Below are 9,734 nucleotides of genomic sequence, written 5' to 3' on the forward strand. Positions count from 1 at the left end.
GTGCAAGTGAGGTTAACTGTGAATCTGGCCCTCATATTTTGCAAGCTAGGGCTATAGCCTTGCCACCTTACTTTCCAGAGTGGTCTTTTGAAATTGCAGGAGTGAGCTTAGCAGTTTGAGGCACTCCAGTTCCGCAGCATCTCGTACAGTCACGGCAAATGGATGTTACAGGCTGGTAAAAGATTGCAACCCCAACCTAATCTTGCACATGGTGTAGCTACTCAGAGTCCCAATGCATCCGAGGGAACTGTGAAGGCACAGCTCAGGAGGGCACGAATACCTGGAGCTTTTATGAGCTTTGGACCAGTTCTGACTAAGCCAGTCCACAGTGCAGAGCTGTTGACAGTCACAGGCAAATCTGTGCAGCTCAAAAACCAGGGAACCTGGCAAAAACTTGTGTAATTAATTTGTTCATTCATTTATTCATTCATGCAGTGGCTGAGTTGTAAGTGATCAGCATAGCCCAGCAAGGAATTCTGCAACTCACAAACATAATTCCAGCTAGCTCTTACACGAGCATCCCAAACAAGGTCTCTGTTTCTTTCCTACCAGGTTAAACAATAAAAGTAACAAGGATGAATCAACAACACAGAAGTTAATGCTATATAGGCAACGTGCTAATTAGTGGTGCTTGCTGAGCCTCTGAAGAGCCTTTCACTGTCAAGTGAAGGTGCTGGCTTTGCTTGACATGTCTGCACTGGTGCTGTTAGGAAGCAGCAAACCCACTGGCTGTCCTGAGCTCTGGAGCTCAGCCCCAGCCTGCAACAATGGGACAAACTGAGTAGGGGCTTACAAGGATGGCCAGCTGCCTTTCCAAACCCGTACTTCAGGGTCTGGTTTGTCTCCATGAGGCTGTGCCCCTACATCAGGTACAATGTCTGTGGCAAACCTCAAATCTTTCCACCTGTTCTCCAGGGGTTTTCAATTAATGTATCTGAGTCCCAGTCCCAAAGGCCACGGGCTCACAGCAACATCGATAAGACCTATTTCCTTCTCTGTGAGGTTTGTCTTGGAGGCAGCCAGCTGGGGTGGCCCAGAAGAGAGTCAAGGAGTGGGCTAACACATGCAGCATGGACCAGCAGGAAACCATACCTGAGCTTGCTGCATCAGCAGCAACATGCCCAGACCCTTACTGCCCTTCAACCTCCAAAGATTTCTGAAATTTTTCCCTTTAATGCTTACTAAGCAGTGGGAAAACCCCATCCCTTCATCCTGGCCAACAGCTCGAACTGTCTGTAGGGCTTTCTCCTTCGCTCTTGGGGCCATGGAAGGGCACTTTGTGCATGGTACACAAAATGCTGATCTCCAGGCAGGGGATCCACTTGTCCTTTGCTTGGAGATGTCTGTGAGAAATTTAATTTGAAGCTTACTCTCACAGTGATGAAGGGTCAAGGATCTTTAAAGGTTTCTTCCTCTTTCTCAAAGTTTTTATTAAAATTTACACACCATGAGCACTGGCGAGAGTTGCCCACGAGCCTTGTCAGCTTGCTGGTGCTGCAGGTAGGTTCCCCATGAAGGTCTCCAAGGATACTTTACATCCTTTCCTTGTCTGTTAGGATAGATGTATCAGGAATGATTTCAGCCCTAGCAGGATCTGCCTGCACCCTTGCTGTCCTATCCCCCCTGCCAAGCATGCCATTTCTGTTGCATGGAGTTGGCAGTCGTCGTTATCTTTGCTGCAGCCCCAGAAGGCTGAGTGATTTCCTGAGCTCAGATCTGTAGATTTTCTTCCCTTTAGACAACAAGATTGTGTATGGACACAATTAAGCTTTATGCAGTCAAAAGGTGACTTTTGTTGAGACATTTCTTTTCCTGAGAAACACCTCCAGTTTTGGTCACTGCCCCGATGGCACTGAGGCAAGGACATCCCTGAAATGAGGATGCTGAATGCACACACTGTTTCAATACCAGCTCCTGCCCAAGAGTACTGCCTGGTGTGTCAGGTGCAGTGTATTAGCTGGTATCAGCTGTCTCCTAAAAGCCATTCCCCTCTGGGAGGAGAGGAAAATGTGCTCTGTTCATGTACTGTCTTCATTTTCATTAGTTGTTAAGGAAGAGACATTTCCTCCTGTGGATGGATGTGGAGTCCCCCCAGGGCTGAGTTGCTCCCCAGATCACTGATTCCTAGGACAGCGCTTGCAGCTCTCACCCTGGGCTGAGGGTGAGAGGCTCCAGACACCCTCCTGGAGTGGCGATGGGGAGGGTGAGGTGCTTTTGTGACCTGTTCTGTAGTTCTCAAGAGACCATCTCTACTCCCTGAAGTCCCTCAGCCTTTTCTGCTATTGTTTTGATTCCAATGCATTCGCTCTGGGGATGAGATCAAGGATGTGACATTTTAAAAATCCCTGACACTTATCATGAACTCTCTCTTTCATTTGTGCATGCCTTTATCTCCTTCAGTGGGGAATAGCCCTTCTGAGCTCTTTGTTTTCTTACCTTATACTGCCTGTAGCTTTTCTTTCAGTGCTCGTAACCCTGTCAGACAACTTATCAGCTTGTGCAGCTCTGTCCAGCTGAAAATTGATTATTGCCATTTACCTATGGTTTACTTGTCCTTTTATCTTCTGCCACAGTATTTTTCATGGCTCAGTACACTACAGTTTATATGCTCCTCTGTTGTCCTCTCCAGCTCCAGGGTGTTTGAGCTCTGTCAGGTCTTTTGCTACCTCTGATCTTGCACAGAGAATGTTTTCTTAATTTGTTTTGCTCAAGAGGCTGTGTGCTACTGTCCTTGCTACCCAAAAAGCAAGATGAGCAAGAGCTCATCATAGCCCAAGCTGGAGCTGAGGAGGATCATGAACCCCTTGGCTTTCCGTAATCTGTCACCCCTCTGTGCCCTGAGCATCCCCCTGCAGTCAGCAGGGCCCCAGGAGCTTGACCAGCTGCAGAGACCAGCTGGCTTTGCTTATGGGATCCTTGGTCATGCTCAGCATCAGGCCTGCAGAGCGTATCTCCTTGTAGAGAGGAATCCAAATCACTCCTTGCTACAGGTAGTAACCAGGCAGTGGTTTAAAGTGTTCTTCTCAAGTTCAAAGGTGCTTAAATTTATAATCCTATGAGTCTTTACTCTCCTTCTGTACTTGAAGTCTGCCTCTGATTTACACTTGCAGTTTGAGGCATATTATATATCAGAAAGATGTTCTTCCTTTTATTTGGAAAAAAAAAAATAAAAAATTGCATAAGATGCCAAAACTTCACTCACATAAAAATCCATAAGAAGATCTATTTAATTCCTTATTCTAGGCTTATACTATAGTGGAATAATTAAGTTCATATGCCCGTTTGGACTGAATAAACTGCACTACTCTAAGGATGTTCAGTGAGCTTCACCTCTGCTGTGGAGACCAGAAGGCAGAGCACCCAGCTGTCAAGGACCAGGCAGTGGAGGCACCAATTTTTGCACCTAGTACACAAGGTCACAGGTTGCACCAAAAGCCACAGAAAATTGCTGGCTTTTATTAGCTGATGATCCAGCCCCTGGGCCATCTCCTTCTGTGGTCTGAATTGCAGCAAGCTGCTTTCTGCAATTTTGGCATTTGCCAGCACAGGCATATATTGCATTAAGCCGGGGTCCACATGTGGCTGTGTACGGATGTGTCCTTGTGGCTCTGCTCCCAACTGCTGGGGCTCCAGGAGTTCATCTGAGTTCAAAGGGACTTGTGTGTGTGTAAGACTAGAGACTAGCATGGATTTCAGTGCAATTAGAAAGCTGCCCATGGGGACTGCCAAAAAAGGATTTATTTCTGTCCCTGTTTGGTAGGTGGCAGTTTTGACTGGGGACATTTGTGAAGCCGGGTTTTCAGTGAATTGTCCAAAATGACCATATGTCTGAAGAGCTACCTGCAAAGAGGTATTGAAATGCACAGCTTTTGCAGCTGAGGGCGCCGTCTGAGCATCTGACCATTCCACCATAATGACTTTTGTACTAATAATAGCTTTAATGGTTTCCTAAACATTAACTTGAACTTGCTCAAGGGAATGGCCTTTCTTTGCTTATAATAATTTCACATGAAGTACAGCATGCACATTGGAGGGTAACTGGAGTTAATGTCAATTATGAATCACCAATTTCCTGCTCTAAATAGCATTTATTCTCAGCAGCTTTGCATACGGCAAGCTGCCCTGCAGTTTTAACCCGAATTGTTTAGCTGAGGCGGCTTGCATTTAATGTTTCCTTTTTAAACATGAGGTTTTGCACAGGGAGTGGCCACACAAACCTGGGTGGTAGTCAAATTAATTGGCTTTAATTTTTCATAGTAAATAGCATAGAAAAATGTCTCTTCCACTTTGCTTCTTGCATTTTTACTGCAAGAAAATCACATCATGTGGGTATTGGCATGAGACTGCAACAAAATAAGGTTGCCATTATTCCTATCTGGCTGTATCTTGCCGGGTCATTTTTGCTGCTCTAAGTGAGTTTATGGGAAGTTTTTTGTCATTATGGAAATGTTTAAATCACAGTCCTAACCGGATATTATGCTGGGGAAGCCAACAATGCCCTTCTCAATTAAGTAGAGATACACCTGCCACCTTAGCTAGTGTTTTCTCTCTCTTGTGCAAACCATCCTGGATATGAAGCTACAGTTCGACCCTCAGCAATGTGCAAAGCTACAGGGAAGCCCTCAGGATATGACCCTTGCTGAGGGAAGCTACTTTAAACCACATTTAGAAATATTAGCCTCCAGTTTGTACTCAGGCAAAACTGCCAGTTGTGCCACAGGATGCTGTTTGGGACTTTCTGACAAACTCTGACCTCTTGAGGAACACAGGGGTCAGGAAATAGCAGAAATGTTACTGTTTGTGGTTTGGGATGGTGTGGTAGAGAGACCAACTTTGGCACCCAAGATGCACCGTATATCACCCACATGGGGAGGTGGAGAAATGCTGGAGAAGCATGGGAGAAATGGCCAGACACACCACGTGTAAGCTGTATTCCAAGGTCCAAAACTCCACATTGGAAACTTGGAGGGTATGATTGAAACTCTTTCCTACAAGAGACTGGTGTTAATCAGCCTGCTTTTAGATGTGGTTTGGGGATCCTCAAGGACCAATTAGAACCGTTCTTTGGTACTTGGATAAGCATTTGATAGATGACAAGTCTTTACAGGGAGACTCTTTCTGCCTCCATTGTATGGAAGAAATACACTGAAAACTGCACACTGCACATCAAGTATCATTATCCCATGGTGTTTGACGCAAAACTTTCCCTGCAGCCTTGGCAAAAAAGTAAGATATTTAGCATTGACCTATGTAAAACTATAGATGTCTGGTATGTTCTATAGCTACCACAATATGCTTACAAGATAATTTGAAACAACCTTAAAGGTGGAATTAATCTCCCCTAACTAAGGCATCCAACAGCTGGATGACTAAATCTGAAACTAGTAATTCTTGGCTCCCTTTGTTATTAATAGAGATAAATTGATACTGCCAAAAGGTAATTCTACTTGGCCCTACCGTCATCAAGTGAACAGCCCTTTGGGCAGTACCTACTTGTGTTTTCCACTGACAGCAAGAGGAGCCAAGCTGGGACTGAGATATCTGGCTTCAGGAAAGGTGAGTAAGTCCCACAAGTGTCTGCAGAATTGTTGATCCATATTGCTGAGATTCAGAGAAACATGGTAGCTTTCCTCTTTCTCCATTAGATATAAAGAAGTGGCAAAGGATACCAGAGAGGTGCAGCCAGTCACTCCAAAGGTGATGGGGACAGGGATTATGGTGGCCACAGTCTCTTCTAGGAAAAAAGACTGCCTTCCAGCAGTCTGAAGGTAGAAAAAAGGCATCTTTGCTCTCTCATTTATTATTTTCTCATAGGATTGAGTTACCTTTTTGTCTGTTTGCCCTAATGTTAGTTTCTTCCATCAGTGTTTCAACTAGCTGCCCAATTTCAACCAATTTTAACCTCAAAGCAAAGGTCTCTGAGAAAATGAAGTTTCTAGACAAGTTCTTGGATATGTAAGAAGCTGCGGTGCTTAGGCAGGAGTGTTGCATCCTATTGATGTCCTGCAGAAGCAAACTGAAGCACCCACAGTTTGGCAGTCTAAGAAGGCGAGGAGCTGCAGTGTGCTGGATGATGAGCATGTGCTTGCCAGCCCTGGAGGGCATGCTGTCCTTGTTCAGTTAAAAATTTTGTGGGAGAGAACAAAGGCAAGGTGGAACATTACACATCATCGAGAGATGCAGGGGTCAGGGAGCTGAAGGTAACGTAGTGGCAAAACCTGAGTGGGTAACTTGGAGGGATTTAACCATAGGCTTTAAAATGTGTGGGAGTCCAGGCTTCTTCTTTGTCCTATACAACCTGTTCATCACGGCTCTGCGGTGAGCACTGGGGAGCCCAAGTGTGACTAAGGTCTGGCAGCGACTTTATCCACTCAAATCCCTTGTGCTAAACTTCCCCCACCTGCCTGCCACCCACCTCTCTCCCACAGACCTGCTCAGGCCACTGTTCGTCCAAGATCTCTCCTTGGTATATTGTTTTCCTTGTCACGTTCTTGAGCTTGTCTTTTTTAAGCACCAATACTCCAAAGCCATTTGTGCCTTGTAGGCAGCACACTGCAGGGGAGCCCAGCCTGACCAGCTCCTGCTTCTTACTGAAGGAGCCAGGGGGACACCAACTTCTGGTCCTCCTGCAACCACATTTGCAAGTCAATCTAAAGTCTGAGAACAGTCCACAGGCAATATGTCTTTCTGACTTCTGGGATAAAATGAATAAGCAAACAGTTCAGACCCAGTTTTCACAGTCTTCTCCATAGCAGCCTTATTCCCTATATGAAAGGAGCCTTGCTGTAATAACGGCATATGTGTAAGGCACAGAATAAACATTTCCAGATACTGTGTCTTAACAACACATGTTCATGGATACGTATAAACGTTGAAAGAAGAGGCCCATTTAGGTTACAGAGGAATATATGTGTTTAGGTATTGAAATATCCTTGCAAAATGAATCTGGGGAAGGCACAATGGGGTGACAAAACAGGTAAAAAGCACTGAGTGCCTAAACAGGTTTTTGTGCCACCTGCTCCTGCACTGATGTATGTGGGTGTGTAATTTCATTTACTGGGAAAATTATTTACCTAATGTTTATCTTTTTATTAAAATTATAGATAATACTTCCTCTAAGAATTCTGGGTACCTCTTGTCTGCACAAAGCATGTATTCATTTAATAAGTATTACGTTGCTTGTTACTGTAGACTATCATTACAATACTTTCAGTTCCTCCTACATTCCCAGCTACAAAAAGAATACCGATAGACAAGTCCTGAACCAGCCTTTATCAATTCAATAATGGAACAAAGCATTGTCCTTCCCTGAACTGTATTCCTATACATCGTACCCACTCTAAATACTTGCAGCAGTACTGTGCATGTTTATGTCTGTGCACGAGTATGTATCGACATTTTAAAATCATCCTCGCATCCTCATGGTCTTTAAAGACACAATCAGCACAGATACCAAGTAGCACCTGTTCTGACAGTACATTTGATGATATGGAGGTCTGCTATCCACTGTCTCAGAATATAATAACTGCCTGTGGAAGACCACAAAGCACTGGAAAATCCTTCAGATGGAAGCAAGAGATTGATTTTGCTGCAGAATTCTGAATCCATTTCACAACATGCGCACGATGGAGAGGTGAAATCAAGCAACATGGTGCTTGATGGTGCCAATAGGGCAAACAATTTGGTCTCATTGAATTGCAGGTGATGGTACTACAATGCTTTTCCAAGCACAAACATGAGTCTTGTGGGTCGTACAGTGGTGAAATAAAGAAACCTGTGAATTAGGGTTGCACGTCTGCAATGCATTTCATGGGGATGGAACCAGGGAGGGTGGTAGAACTCCATGTGCATTTCATGGGGATGGAACCAGGGAGGGTGGTAGAACTCCATGCAGAGGTGGGTCTCCATCTCTTCAAAATTACAGCCTGAGTCCTTGAGGGAGGGATTTATCTCACCTAGTTTAACATATTCAAAAAAAAAATAGATATTTAGTCGGAGTCAGTGGAATATCTTTGGTTGTTCACAGAAAGAAAAACCGTTATCGATGCCAACCTTAAACTGGCCTGAACTGAAAGCAATTTGGGATGCAAACTCTCCATTGTTGCTGGGAGAGCCCAAACTTAGTTTTCTGGCAAGTACTGCTGAGTGAGATAAACTCCTTCTGAAAGGAACTCAGATCAAAACTGATGGGAGAAGGCTATCTTAGATCTTCTGGAAAACTTATCTAATATGTGGGGCCATCTCAGATGTTTAATCATATTTGAAAACTGAGATCTTAGCTCCTGTGCTTTACACTTCTATTTGTTTCTTTAAAATGACTGTTTTTATGGGTGAGATTAAGTCACAGAAGTTGAGAGAGGATGAAGATTTATGAACAGCTATGAAAAAGTTATAGGCCCTAGTATTCTTGAGGTACGGGGAGGCTACATTTGATGCTTCTACTTTTGTGCTTGTGAGCAGGTGTAAGTTCATTAAGAAAGCCACAAATGAGAGCATCAGTTTATAAGTCACCAGCCTATGAGGTCAATTAACTGCTGATTAACTCCCACTCACTGCCCAAACACGGTCTTGAAGCTGAAGATAAAAAATTGAAAGCCACTATTGAAAGCCACTTTTTTTTAGTCCAATACCTTCAGATTTTCCTGTATTAGGAATGTGTAGCTGTGGTAGCAAACCGCTGATCACTACTTCTCAGAAATACCACTGTTTGAGGTATTATTAATAATTGTTGAGTATTTAAAGTATGCTTAGCACTCAACAAATAACTAATGCAGATATTATTTCCTGTAGATGACACAAAGATAACAATCCTAAACTGCACTAGTAAAAAACTTAAGCATCGTTTTCAGTAAGGACTGTCTCCTGGAAGATTTAATCCAGGAGCTACTTAGCCAGGCTTTTGTCTTGCACGTGGCAGGTCCTTCGTGCAAGCAGCTGGGTTACATGAGCCACTTTCTTTCCCAAGGAAAAAGAGAGACAACCTGGCAGCATAATGACCAAAGGGCCAATAGCCTCAGTTTTAAAAGAGGGTGTTGGCTAAATTGAAAAAAATTGCTATGTATGGTCTACCTGTTTAAGGTAAGTGTAGTGCCAGAGCACCGGTGACGTTTCGGCCTGCAGTCACAGTGGGGAAAAGATGCTGGTGAGCTTTGCCATCATCCACCCTGGGTGACCGTGGTGGTACCTGTGAAGCAGGCAGAGAGCTGGTACGCATATGGTTGATGAGAGAAATCTGGGCTTGTCTTAGGAGGCAAAACAACGTAAACACTGAATATGAGGGAAAAAACATGCGGCAAAACTCTCATCCAGAGAATCTCAGTCCTAAGTGAATCATTTGTCTACCCCACCAGCCAAACCTGGCTCTGCAGCAAAGCGAGCCAAAGAATGTCTCCTTTATTGTTTCCATAATGCTTACTCATCTACAAGCCATTCCCCTTTTAGATTATTCTATTTTTAAGGCATAATTTCCAGCTGTTCTTTGATCTTATACCACATAAGACATTTAGCTAATAACATCATCCATCAAATACCAACTTTCCTTTAGAGTTCAAACACAATCGACACAGGACCCCATCCATCTGGCTGGCCAGGGCCTCTGAGCAGATCCAGCTTGTGAATGGCCAGCTATGTCACCTATTTTTTAATTAACCAGCTAAGGTCTGTGCTTCCTGTAATGCTGCAGGACGACTAGGGGGCACTCCAAAGGGAAGTGAAACGTGCTCCTCTGCAGAAGC

The sequence above is a fragment of the Pterocles gutturalis genome, unplaced genomic scaffold (assembly GCF_000699245.1).
Source record: "Pterocles gutturalis isolate BGI_N339 unplaced genomic scaffold, ASM69924v1 scaffold10968, whole genome shotgun sequence".
Taxonomy (NCBI): domain Eukaryota; kingdom Metazoa; phylum Chordata; class Aves; order Pterocliformes; family Pteroclidae; genus Pterocles; species Pterocles gutturalis.